Raw genomic sequence first — 13,286 nt, forward strand, 5'->3', positions numbered from 1 at the left:
GTGTGTGTGTGTGTGTGTCTATATATATATATATAATGTTGTGAAAGTTGATATAAGTATAATATAGGGAGATTATCTAAATGCCTAAGAATCTAATAACGAAAGTGTTTGAAGATTGAGCCTCTGCCCAACCTTAAGGACGGGGTGTCCTGTGTAAAAAAAATGAATCCATGTATAAGTATTTGTATATGTGTATTAATGTAAGAATATCCTAAAGATTTTATCTAAATACATGAGTATTTGTTTGTGAATGAGGATGCAGACATGTATGTATGTCTAAATATGTATATATATGCATTTATATATATATATATATATATATATATATATATATATATATATATGCAGAGTATCATGGAAAGGTCTAATAGAGGGTGAAATAAGGTATGGCTAATGAGATCTTGGAGGGAGAGACATGAGGGATGGGAGGAAATACATGCTGACAAATAGTGGGCAAAAAATAAGAGGAGAGATAGCCTCAGGGAGGAATAGGGGGGAGTTTGATGCCATTCACTCCCATGTTGGCCAACTCGTTAGCTCTTTTGTTACCTTCCCTATAAATATGATTGACTATGAACCTATCAAAATCTTTGCATAAGTCAACAACCTTTGACAACAAAGTATTTAGTCTCCAGTTAGGCATGCTACCTTTCCTAAGAGTGTTGACAATAATAGCTGAATCCCCTTCAATATCCAATTTTTTAACTCCTAATTTCCTACAGAGATGTAAGCCTTCCACTAGGGCCATCAATTCCACCCAATTATTGGTTTTGATGCCCACAAGGGAAGCAAGGATAGCGATTTCTTGGCTTTCCCAGTTATGAACAGAGCATCCTATACCTGCTTGCCCCGGATTGTCGCGGGAAGCCCCATCAAAGTTTAATTTAACCCATCCTTTTCCTGGAGGCTGCCACCTGCATTCAGCTCTTGATCGGAGATTTACACCAGGGCCATCCCCTACAAAGGGAGGAAAAGATAAGCCCACCCAATGTTTTTTCATTTTTTCATCCTAGTAGGTTACTGAGGCATTCTTAACTATGCTAGATGAAAGCCAGTTGTTTATGAGCTCAATAATAGCCGACTCAATTCTATTGATAATTTTGTGGACTTCAAGTTTTTCATTTCTAAAGAGACGTCTATTTCTTTCTTGCCACAGCTCCCATATTATAAAAGATGGGAGAGATGTCCATAAAACCTCAAAGATACAGCCTCGCCTAAGGAGAGGCCATGCTTTGAGCATACCAGAGATGGTGTGAGGAAAGGCCGCAGACCACTCAAGTTTCTTGGTAAACCAAACCCAGCATCGGTAAGAAAAAGGGCAGTTGAGGAGAAGATGGTTTGTGTCTTCTTCATCCGCCTCACAAAGAGGACATCTACTTGGACCCTCATATCCCATTCTCCTAAATTTTTCTGCAGTTAGGAGCTTGTTCTGAATCGCAAGCCAAGAGAAAAAGCCGGCCTTAGGAAGGCAATATCTATCCCAGCAGAGTTTCAAGGGGAGCTCAGACATAGGTCTAATCTATGCTTTGGATATGTGAGAGTATCCATCCTTGGAATTATATTCTCCTCTTAAGGAACCATCCCATACGAGCTTATCCTCATAGCGACCAAAGGCTATGCTCCTTGACCTAAGAATTGCCATGAGTTTACTTTTATCCCCTGATGGAATATCCTCATCATCCCTCTCGATCCACTACCATCCTCCCTCTTCCACTGAAGGGGAGATATATTTTTTTAACAAGAGTCCTCTATGTGATTCAAGGAGGTAACGGGTGGCACCAAAGTCATAAATATTCTCAAACTCTTTAGCCTTAGAGATGGATCTCCCTAGGCCTTCTGCCATGATGATATAGAGGAAGGAGGACATAGGATCTCCTTGCCTAAGCCCTCTCGAACTACTAAAGAAGCCTTCCGGGGAACCGTTAACAATAACAGAGAATTTAGAGGTGGAGATACACTCAAAAATTAGGTTGATCCAAATTTTGGAGAAGCCAAATGCCTCCAGACATTTACATAAAAAGCGCCAATCAACTTTGTCATAAGCTTTAATTATATCTCGTTTAACTAGCATGATTGGGGCGCCATTTATCTGGACTGAATGAATAGCCTCTTGGGCTATTATGATCCCATCATAGATAGATCTATCTGCTACAAAACCAGTTTGTTCTTCACTAATGATGATAGGAAGAAGATTCTGAAGTCTGGCTGCTAGAGTTTTGGTTAAGATTTTATAAAGGGTATTGCATAAGGCTATAGGTCTGAAGTCATTGAAGCTCTCAGGTTTCTCTTTTTTGGGGATTAGTGCTAGGAAGGTATTATTGATCTCCTTGAGAATCTTACCTGAATTCCTAACACCTTATAAAGCTTTCGTGATCTCTGTCCCCATAAAACCCCAGCATTTTTTTAAAAAGCTGGTGGGGAAGCCATCCGAGCCCGGTGCCTTATCGGGATTCATCTTCATAAGGACAGATTTAACTTCCTACTCAGAGAATTTCTTAAGCGGGTTTTTATTGTGGTCATCGTTGATGAGTTTTGGGAGATTCTTGATAATATTGAGTTGGCCTTTTAGGTTGGATCCCTCATAATTGTTTAAATTTTTTTCAAAAAACCTTACTGCCTCAGAGGCAATCTCAGTTGGTTCCGACAGGCTGGAGCCCTAACAATTCTTAATACTAGAAATTTTGTTAACCCATCACCTCTGCTTGGTATTGTATGCGGAGAAAGCGGGTCAATGAAACTTGAAATGTGAAAAATAAAGCTCAAAGAGGCTTGCTCACACACCCACAGGACTTCTTGGTGCAAGTTATGGAGTCATGAAGAATGACTCAACTTCCCAAGGTTGGTTCCATGGTTCTCTATCTCACAAGGTCCCTCAAACCAATGCCTTTGCTCTCAGATCATTGAGCAAAGTGGTTTAGGGATGACAAATGCAAGAACGAGGGATGCTTATGATTCATTTTAGTTATGAAAATGCATCCTATCTATGCATGATTCTACAAATGCAATAAACTAGATTATAAGATGACAAGATTAGTATAAATACTATCCTAACATGATATACTAGTTTATGAGTTAAGCTAATGATAAAGGAAATACTCTAAAATGCTTATTAGATTAATTCCTATTGCAAAGAGAGACTAGATATATTTATAAAATTGAGCATAAATGAGATACTAAAAGCTTGCATGGATCTCTAAAATGGAGGAAGGAGAGCTCTATTTATAGAAAAAATAGGGCAATGGATGGTCAAGATTGAAAGAGTTGATCAAGGGTCAAGATTGAAAGTTGTCAATCCATGTTTACAATTTTCACCAATGAAATGGTGACAATTGTCAACATAAGGTTGGTTGAGAGGAGAGGTAAGAAGCATTAAATGCTTGAGAAGACCTCATGGTTACCCTAGAAGGTAAGGGTTAAGGTTAGGTTAAGGTTACCCATTGGATAAAGCTTTTACCCAAGAGGTAAACTCTTGTGCAAAGGTTAATGGAATAACCATGGTCAAAGCAATAAATGCTTGATGAGACCCTTGGGTTAGATGGAGGTTAAGTTAGGCAAAAAGTCCCTAACCATGCCACTAAGGGTTAGTTAACCATTAATGGTTTGAAGACTTTGGGGACAAATTTGTAAGAGTCCTTCCAATTTTGGGGGCATTCAACAAGTTATAAAGGCTTTAATGCCTTTTGAAGACTTTACTCCAAATTTGAGAAGTGACCTCCTCAAATTTAGGGAAAGGGGATAATGAATAGGCTTGGGCTAATTGATTAGGATTAGAAGAATCTAGAAGAATTTAGGAAGGGGGTTTAGAAGGCGAGTGGGGGATGTAGGAAAATGCAAGTGGGTGAGAAAAATAGAATTAATTAAAATAAATTGCTTTATTTCAATTTGGTTGCAATTTGGGAATTTGAATAAATTAGATTTATTCAATTTGGGGTGAACTATTAATTAAATGTAAATTTAATTAAAAGTAGATAGAAAGGGCTTAATTAAATAAAATGATTTTTTCAATTAAATGATGCAAAAGGTTATAGTGAATTTAATTAAATAAATTGAATAATTTACTTAATTAAATAGAGGAATGTGGGTGATTTAGTTAAATTAGATTTAACTAAAATAGAGGAATAAACATAAAATATTCATTTAGGAATATGGTCATTTTTATACGTCTACATTTTGCCCCTCTTTGAAGTGACGTGTGTGCACATGTTGATTCAAAGAAAATGATGTGTCATTTTGATTTGGTTGTGATCAGTTTTTATGTCATTTTGAGATTTTCATGTCATGCCCCAAATTTTATAAACGATGCCCCAGATTTAAATGATGTTGATAATGCCCCCTCGGGAGTTGAATCAAAATTTTGAAAATTTGATTTGATTTGGATAAATTTAATGGCATTTTAAATTTTGGTCTATGTTGAATGCGATAAATTGATTCATCTCCCGATAATGATGTTTGGTAGAGTTAAATGAGACACCACGAGCGATTTTCGTGTTTCTCCACATAACCCTAATTTCGGTTTACCCTATAAGAGGGAAAAAGTTATTCCTTTTTGTCTCATTTGTACTTGTTGACTTTGGAGAAAGTGACACTTGGAGAGAAGTCAACATGCCAATTCCGTATTCTTCTCATCGATTCGAGCGCGTGTGAAGATATTGGAGGCCTACCGCGTATGGACTACTAGTAAGTCAGCCCTTTTGACCCCTTTTTTTATTTTTTATTTTGTCATTTTTAGTCATGTTTTTTTATTTTGTCGCACAGATTTTACGTTTTAGTGCATCGAGGTCAAAGCGTAGCGCATACGATAAATTTCGTAGCGCGTAGGTTTTAATGAATTTAGGTAGCGTCCGAAAGATTTAGGGTAGCGCATAGGTAGACTAGGTTAGCGCATAGGATTAGGTTAGCGTATCAGGTGCATAGGGTAGAGCAGTGGGTAAAATGGGTAGCGCATAGGGTTGCCAGGGGGTCACATGGGCAGGTCCAGATAACGCGTAGGTGTGACCTAGCGCATAGGGCTAGATAGGTAGCACAAAAGAGGGATAGGTTAGCGCATAGGGTAGTTTTAGCGCTTAGGGTAGATTAGGTGGTGCTCTGGAAGAAAAGGGTAGCACGTAGGGTCTGTCTAGTGCATAGTGTAAATTGGGTAGCACGTGGAGAGGACAGGTTAGCGCATGATAAACAATTTAGCGTGTAGACAAAATTGTTTAGCGCATAGGGAAAAAAAATTGGTATAGTGTGATGTGGGAATGAAGAAAATTTGTAGGTTGGTGCCAGTTCTGTCGGGATAAGTGTAATCTGTCAGTTTGTGTGTCTGTTGTCTTTGTTTGTCCAATATGAGTTCCAATATAACTTGATTTGATTTGCGATTTTTTCAAGTTGATATAGATTTCATGCGATTTTGATATGATGTGTTTGATATGAATTGTGGAGCTTGAGTTGTTTTACAAGCTGCATTGATTGTGGAACTTGAGTTGTTTTACAAGCTGATATGAATGTGAAACTTGAGTTATTTTACAAGTTGATATGAAACTTGAGTTGTGTTACAAGTTGATATGATTGTGAAACTTGAGTTGTGTTACAAGTTGATATGATTTGATGGATTTGATATGATGTGGAACTTGATTGGAATTGTTCAAAGTTTTCAAGTTTTGAGATGAATTTGATTTTGATATCCATGTGTTTTGATGAGGAAACTGATATTGGACTTGCTTTTCTTTTTGATAGGAGCGTCTTGGAGTGGTTTAGTCGCGTGAGCGATTTTCGAGACCGTGGTCCTTGATACCACGATTGACATAGGTAGATAGAGACATTATTGAGAGGTGTGGCTTGACCTCATTATTAGATATGCCTCGGTTTATCATAAATCAGGGTTTATTGACAACATTGGTTGAGAGGTGGCACAGTGATACGAACACCTTCCATTTGGCGACGGGGGAGATGACAGTTATGCCTGAGGATTGTTACTAGATTTTACAGATTCCTGTGGTAGGTGCATTGCTACCTTATGAGCAGACCGAGGAGGAGGGGACTAAGGCACTTCACCGAATTTTGTAGGATGATACTGTTTGCAGGTATGAGATCCCCTGGCAGGAGTTCTTGGATTTGGATTATGCTCCTCTACCATCAGTGCTGGCAGGTTTCATAGGTGGGTTCTTATGTCCCGACTGTAGGTCGAAGGGACTAGCAGTGGGGTGGGGATTGGTTCTAGAGGATATGGTGACGCAGGGTCGCTGATTTGCATGGGGGTCGGCTATGTTGGCCCACTTATACAGGGATTTACATCAAGTGGTATACTTGGGTTATGGTAGTTTATCAATTGGAGTGACACTGCTACAGGTATGAGCGTGGGAGCATATTCCCATAGCTAGGCCATTGGTGGACAAAGATAGGCTTGTTGGGTGTGCGTATGCATATAGATACATAGGGATAGTTGTCCAGCGTAAGCTGAGCAAACTAGAGCACTGGAGGAGAGTGCTAGATGATATTGATACGGTCGTCTGGCGACCATATACAGGTTGCGAGGTATGGACAGAGGATGGGATGGAGATGCCCTATGTTTACATGACCAGACACTTGATAGGGCGGATGCCCTTTGTGATTGAGAGGTTTTTGCATAGCCGGGTGCTGCGGCAATATGGTTGTCAGCAGGGGATTCCATAGGGAGCATGTTTTTATGCTCGACGGAGACAGGACATTCTAGATTGGGGACCGACGATTGATAGCACGATGACAGTGGAGGAGTTCTTTCATTTAGCCGGCCAAATTTAGGATTTTGCCCTTGAGATAGTGGATGCAGGGATGACTGACGAGTTTGCAACATTCTTTGCAGTGCGTGTAGTGGCTCAGATATCAGATCCAGCGGAGATGATTTTTGCTTTTGATGACGATGAGGATGATTAGCGAGGAGAGGCTAGGGAGGAGATAGAGGATGGAGGTGGTGGCTGAGGGGGTGATGATGGAGGAGGTGGTGATAGAGGTGGTGGTCGAGGTGAGTGAGGAGAGAGGAGGAGATTGGATCGAGGGAGACTTGATCGGGGGAGGAGAGGAGAGAGAGGTGGAGATGGTGGTGATAGGGGATATAGGGTGAGAGGGTAGGGCGGCGGGTGGCGGTGGATAGAGGGAGAGGAGGTTTGGATATCAGAGCTACAGGTGAGGAGAGGGTTGGGGAGGTGATAGCGGTAGTGGGAGGGTATGATGATTTCAGACGACCAGCCCAGAGGAGGCGGTCAGATGTTTTACCTCCACCAACACCGAGGACAGACAGAGGGACATGGGGTACCCCTACAGATGCAGATTCTGACGCATGCAGAGGATGCACAGATTAGATCATTTTAGTTGTCAGTGCAACATTTGCAGACACAGTTGTTGGCGCATCAACGTCATATTACTCTGACCACATAGCATGATACTGAGATGGAGCGACGAGGTCGAGCAGAGGAGCTCGCGGTGAGTGTGCAAAGAGCGGCAGTAGGTGGTCCAATGAGACACACCTTGAGAGAGTTGGCTTTGAGAGCCAAGGAGTCGGAGTATTACCGGCGTCATTATGAGAATGTGATGCCCAGGGAGCAGAGAGTGCAGAGTTTTACACAGTTGAGATCTAGTCGATCTCGAGAGACTAGGTCGAGGACGAAGAGTAGAGGCATGACAAGGCCTCCTAGACAGGATCCACCTGGAGATCCAGGTGCTAGGTCATCTATAGCGAGACCATCGCCTTCAAGAGATAGTCATACCTGAGAGACGTTGTCTCTATTGTTTTTTTGATCATTTTGTTGTATTTGGCACAGACATGACATATTTTGTACATTGATCATTTTTTGAGATATATATATATATATGACACCATTTTATTTGATCTTCATGTGATGTGTTATGAATTATGCTTTCTATATGCTTTTGATTATTCTATGATGATGCAATGCTTAGATAGATGTATGCGATGTGATAATGCAGGATTTTGTGAGATGTATCTTGGAAATGAGATGTATGATAATGATATGCTGTGAGATGTATCTTGAAAATGAGATGCATGATAATGATAATGATGTGCAACTAAATGCAAGATTGATATGATAATGATGTGTAGCTAATTGTAAAATGATATGCAACTAATTGTAAAATGATATGCAACTAATTGCTTTTGAGCATCCTCATTCTGCATTTGTCATCCCTGTATAGCCACATTGTGTTTTCTTTCTTTGTATGTTGCATTGATTTGGTTTGGGGTATGTTGAAAATTTATATAAGCATAATGGTGTAATTGAACCATAATGACCTGAGAAAAATTTACATGATTTTTGATTTTGCAAGATAGCACAAGCGTCAAGGTATAATTGAACTAGGACGATCGAAGTGCGGATTGCGTAGAAACAGACAAGATTAAATCATTTGTATGCGTAAAGTGGATTCATGTCTTCAGTGATGTGAATCACGTCTTGAGACACGTATTTACATAGTATAGATGATTGCCTCATAGACAGAAAACTAAGAAAATATTGGAGTCCCCACGACGTTCTCTAGCTTTGAAGCATTGTTGAGAAAATATAGAGGATCCAATAGTTCAAAAAGTTCAAGTGCAAAAATAGTCAAAACTTTATGCCAGATGCAACATTTGATACTTCAGAAAATCATCCATCATATTTTGTGAATCATGTTAAGCGATCAATGTTTTGCTTTGCGATCGTGTTGTTTTGCTAAATATGATATTCTGAGTTAGCGACCAGTTTTGACGACTTGTTTGTGCTACAAGGTTTGATTACCGCCCCTAGCCAAGTGTACTTCTCAATGTGGATATGTACAGTGATTACCAACCATGGTGAGATGTGGTGAAAGAATATGTGGATAAACCAGGATAATGACTACGCTAAGTATGGCCTGGATGGATATTGCGATAGAACTGTCAGGCGATGGCCGATAGTGATTGACTATGGATATAATAGTATGGATATAGATAGAGGAGTTGTCCTCTCACAAATAGTGCATGTTGCTAGGTTTTCACTAGTTGCTTTTATTGTACCTTTTTATTTGCTTTTTCTTGATTTTTTGGATATTTTTTTTTTTTTGACTTTTTTGTGCATTTAGACTACTCAAGTGTAGTATTTCTTCAGATGGATGTTGTTAGTTGGTTCGTCAAGTACATCTCCTTTTGAAGTTGTTAGTTGATAGGCGCCTAATCCATAAGCTAATATAATGACATAGGGACCCAACCAGTTAGGTTCAAACTTCCCTTTCTTTTCCCGATATTGCTGATTTCTAGGAATGTCTTTCAGTACTAGGTCTCCAATTTAAAAAATTATGGGAATGAACTTATGGTTGTAGCTCCTGCACATGCATTGCTAATATGCTTTGAGATGAGTATAGGCACGTTGGCGTCATTCATCTAGAAGTTCAAGCTCTTGTAGTCGGTTAACTCGATACTCTTCATCTGGGATTAAGCCTTTCAAAGAGACTCTGAGAGATGGAATTTCTACCTCCAAGGGTAAAATTGCTTCTGATCCATATACCAATGAATATGGTGTAGCTCTTGTAGGTGTGCGGATGCTAGTTCTGTATGCCCAAAGTGCTAGATTGAGTTGTATATGCCAATCTTTGCATGCATCATTCACTGTTTTCTTTAGGATTTTCAATATTGTTTTGTTGGATGCTTCTGCCTGACCATTCCCCTGTGGGTAGTAAGGTGTAGAAAAACGATGTTGGATTTTGAAATTTTGACATAGTTCTCGTACATCTTGGTTTTTGAAAGGTCGTCCATTATCTGTGATGATGGAACTTGGAATGCCATATCTGCAGATTAGATAGTTAAAGATAAAAGAGGCAATTTGTTTCCCAGTCAAGGTGGTCATGGGGACTGCTTCAATCCATTTGGTAAAGTATTCCATTGCAGTTATAATTAACTTGTGTCCATTTGAAGATGAAGGATGAATTTTGCTGACTAAGTCTAGTTCCCACTGGCAAAAGGGCCAGGATATTGTGAATGGATACAGTTCCTATGCTGGTGCATGTATAAGATTGCCATGGATTTGGCATTTAGGACACTTCTTGGCAAAGTGGTAAGAGTCTTTTTCCATTGTCGGCCAATAATATCCCATTCTTAGAAGCTTTTTAGCAAGAGTAGTACCACGTGAATGTGTGCCATAGATACCTTCGTGAAGCTCATGTAAAGTGGAGTCAGATTCATTACGATCAAGGCAATGAAGAAGAGTACCATCTAGACCTCGACGGTACAAAGTATCAGTGGTAAGAGTATAACAAGTGGCTTGTCATATAAAGTTACGTTTTTGGTTTCGGGACAAGTCAATGGGTAGGATATTGTTCTTAAGATAGTCATATATCGGTCCATATAAAGGAGAGTCAAAACCGGTCAAGGCATAGATAACATGGGAATCAGAGTGGTCATAGGCTAGGGAGAACAGTTGCTCTACCAGAAACTCGTAACGGCTCTGTTGCTTTGGGATTTGCAGTAGTGAAGCGATAGTAGCCATCGGCTACTCTGTTGTCTAATCTTGGTATTTGTTTGAAGGTGATGTGTACAAAATATTGCTTGAAATCATCCACCATTCGCTTGTAGGGTAGCAGCTTGTCGTCCTTTGTTTGATAGTCATTGTTGATTTGATTGATGACTACTTGTGAATCTCCATAGACTTTTAACTCTGTTATTCTCCATTCGACGACCATTTTGATGCCTATAACCAATGCCTCATATTCAACAATGTTATTTGTGCATGGAAACATAAGCCTATATGATCTTGGTATAGGTGTCCTTCATGGGTGATGAACATAATGCCAACACCTGAGCCATGTTGCGTGTAGGATCCATCAAAATATAAGGTCCATTATTTGGCAGAGATAGCAAGAACGTCTCTGTCTAGAAATTCAATCTCTATAGTTTGTTTTCCAGGTAGTGGTGCTTCAGCCAGTTGATCTGCAATTTCTTGTCCTTTGATAGCTCGTCGTTCTATGTAGTGGATATCAAATTCACTAAGGATCATGACCCATTTAGCCAATTTGCCTATAAGAGCTGCTTTACTAAGTAAATATTTGAGAGGATCAGTTTTTGCAAACAACTTTATTGTGTGAGCTAGCATGTAGTGCCGGAATTTTTGAGAGGCAAATACCACTGTTATACAAGCTTTCTCAATGAATGTATAGTTGAGTTCATATCTGTTCAATGTCCTGTTGATGTAGTATATAGCTTGTTCCTTGCCTTGTTGATCTTCTTGTGCTAACAATGCCCCTAGTGATATGTCTATTGTTGAAATGTAGAGAATGAGTGGCTTCCCTGCTATTGGTGGTACTAGAACTGGTGGGTTCATCAAGTATTTCTTGATTTGATAGAATGATTCTGCACATTTGGTTTCCCATCTGAACGGTACATTTTTATCTAGCAAATGATTGAATGGTAGACTTTTATCTGCTAGTTGAGCGATGAATCTCCTGATTGATTGGAGTCGTCCTTGTAGAGATCTAAGTTGGTTGATGTTCTTTGGTGGTGGCATCTCCATAATGGCCTGTACCTTTGCTAGATCTACTTCAATACCTTTAGCTAAAACTATGTAGCCTAGTAACTTGCCTGATGTAACCCCGAAGACACACTTCTTAGGGTTGAGCCTAACTTGGAATTTCTCCAATCTATCAAAAATCTTTTCTAAGATGCTTAGATGTTCTGCTCGGGCAAAGGATTTAGCTAGTAAATCATCCACATAGTCTTCCATGAAGGTATGCATCATGTCATGAAAGATTGTTGTCATTGCACGTTGATAAGTTGCTCCTGCATTCTTTAAGCCAAAAGGCATGACATTCCAATAGTAAGTTCCCCACGGACAGGTAAACATTGTTCTATCTTGATCCTCTGGGGCTATCTTGATTTGATTATACCCTGAAAAACCATCCATTAGTGATAGCATTGCATGGCTTGCTGTGAGGTCTACAATTATGTCGATACTGGGCAAAGGAAAGTCGTCCTTTGGACAGGCTTTGTTGACATCTCTAAAATCAATGCATATTCTGATACTGCCATCTGGTTTTGATACTAGTACAATGTTGGAGATCCATTCAACATAGTCGATGGGTCAGATAAATCCGACATCTAAAAGTTTCTTTAGTTCAACTTTGACCATGGGTGCTACCTGTGGATTCATCTTTCTTAGTTTTTGCTTGATTGGTTTAGTTCCTCAAGCAATGGATAAATGATGCATGATTAAATGTGGATCAATCCCAGGCATATCGGCATATGACCAAGCAAATTTGATTTGCTTTTCTTCAAAGAATTTAACAAATTCTGATCTTTCTTCCTCTGTTAGAGATTTTGCAAGGTGTATAGTTTTGGTTGCTTCTGTAGTACCAATGTTGATTGATTGAGTGGGCTCACTCAATATGGGTGATCACTCATGATAATTCTTAGGAAGAGTGTCAAGTCTCCCATCTTTAGGTGACTTAAAAAGGTTTTCACCCTCAGATGTGTCCTTTATTTTTACTTTTGTGTGATCTAGTGCTACCATTGATTGGTTTTCAGCAGTAGATCTTTTATTTTGCTCATTTTTGCGACTGAGAGACTTGGCACTCCCCTAGTTGTAGACATCGTTACTTTGTTCACTGGTAGAGTGTTTCTGGGTTAACGATACATAAGTAATGGATAATGGATTCGTCATTTGGGAAAATTGGTATATCATGAGTTTCAGGTTTGTCCCAGTCAATGAGGTCAGGGAAGACAAGTGGTAAGGAGTCATTGGGTGGATCAAGTTCGACCGCCGTAATTGCCAGGACGAAGGTTTCATCATGATTAGTTTGGGTGTTAAAGAAGTTAAGGATTTTGTCGAGGTCTTTGATGGTATCATTTTCTTCATAGACTTGCTCATAATGTCGCTACTCATTTTCCTTGGCGTCATAGATATTTTGTGGACCAAATTCAAGTGGTCTAGATTGTGTGTTGCATTCTTCTTGAGAGATGGGTGTATTATTGTTATTGGCACAAATATCTTCAGGAATGTTATAACAACTGCCCCATTCATATTCATTGGAATCAGTCTCAGAGATATCATCCCAGATTCTATCGGTGTTGTGAACTAGTATATTGTAAGGTGAGAACGGGTCTTTGATGATTGATACAAGTTTGATAGTTTGCTCTGACTCTGTGTTAGATCCTACTTCTACATTTTGTATTTGTTCATATATTGTGTCTCCTTGGGGAGGAATGATGTTATCAGGAGGTGATTCTTCTTTGTTGGATATTGGTTCTTGAATGTGATGCACTTCTGTAGATGTTTCCTTATTTGGAATGATGGGCTTCTCTTGATATT

This window comes from Cryptomeria japonica, chromosome 7 (genome assembly GCF_030272615.1).
Source record: "Cryptomeria japonica chromosome 7, Sugi_1.0, whole genome shotgun sequence".
Taxonomy (NCBI): Eukaryota; Viridiplantae; Streptophyta; class Pinopsida; order Cupressales; family Cupressaceae; genus Cryptomeria; species Cryptomeria japonica.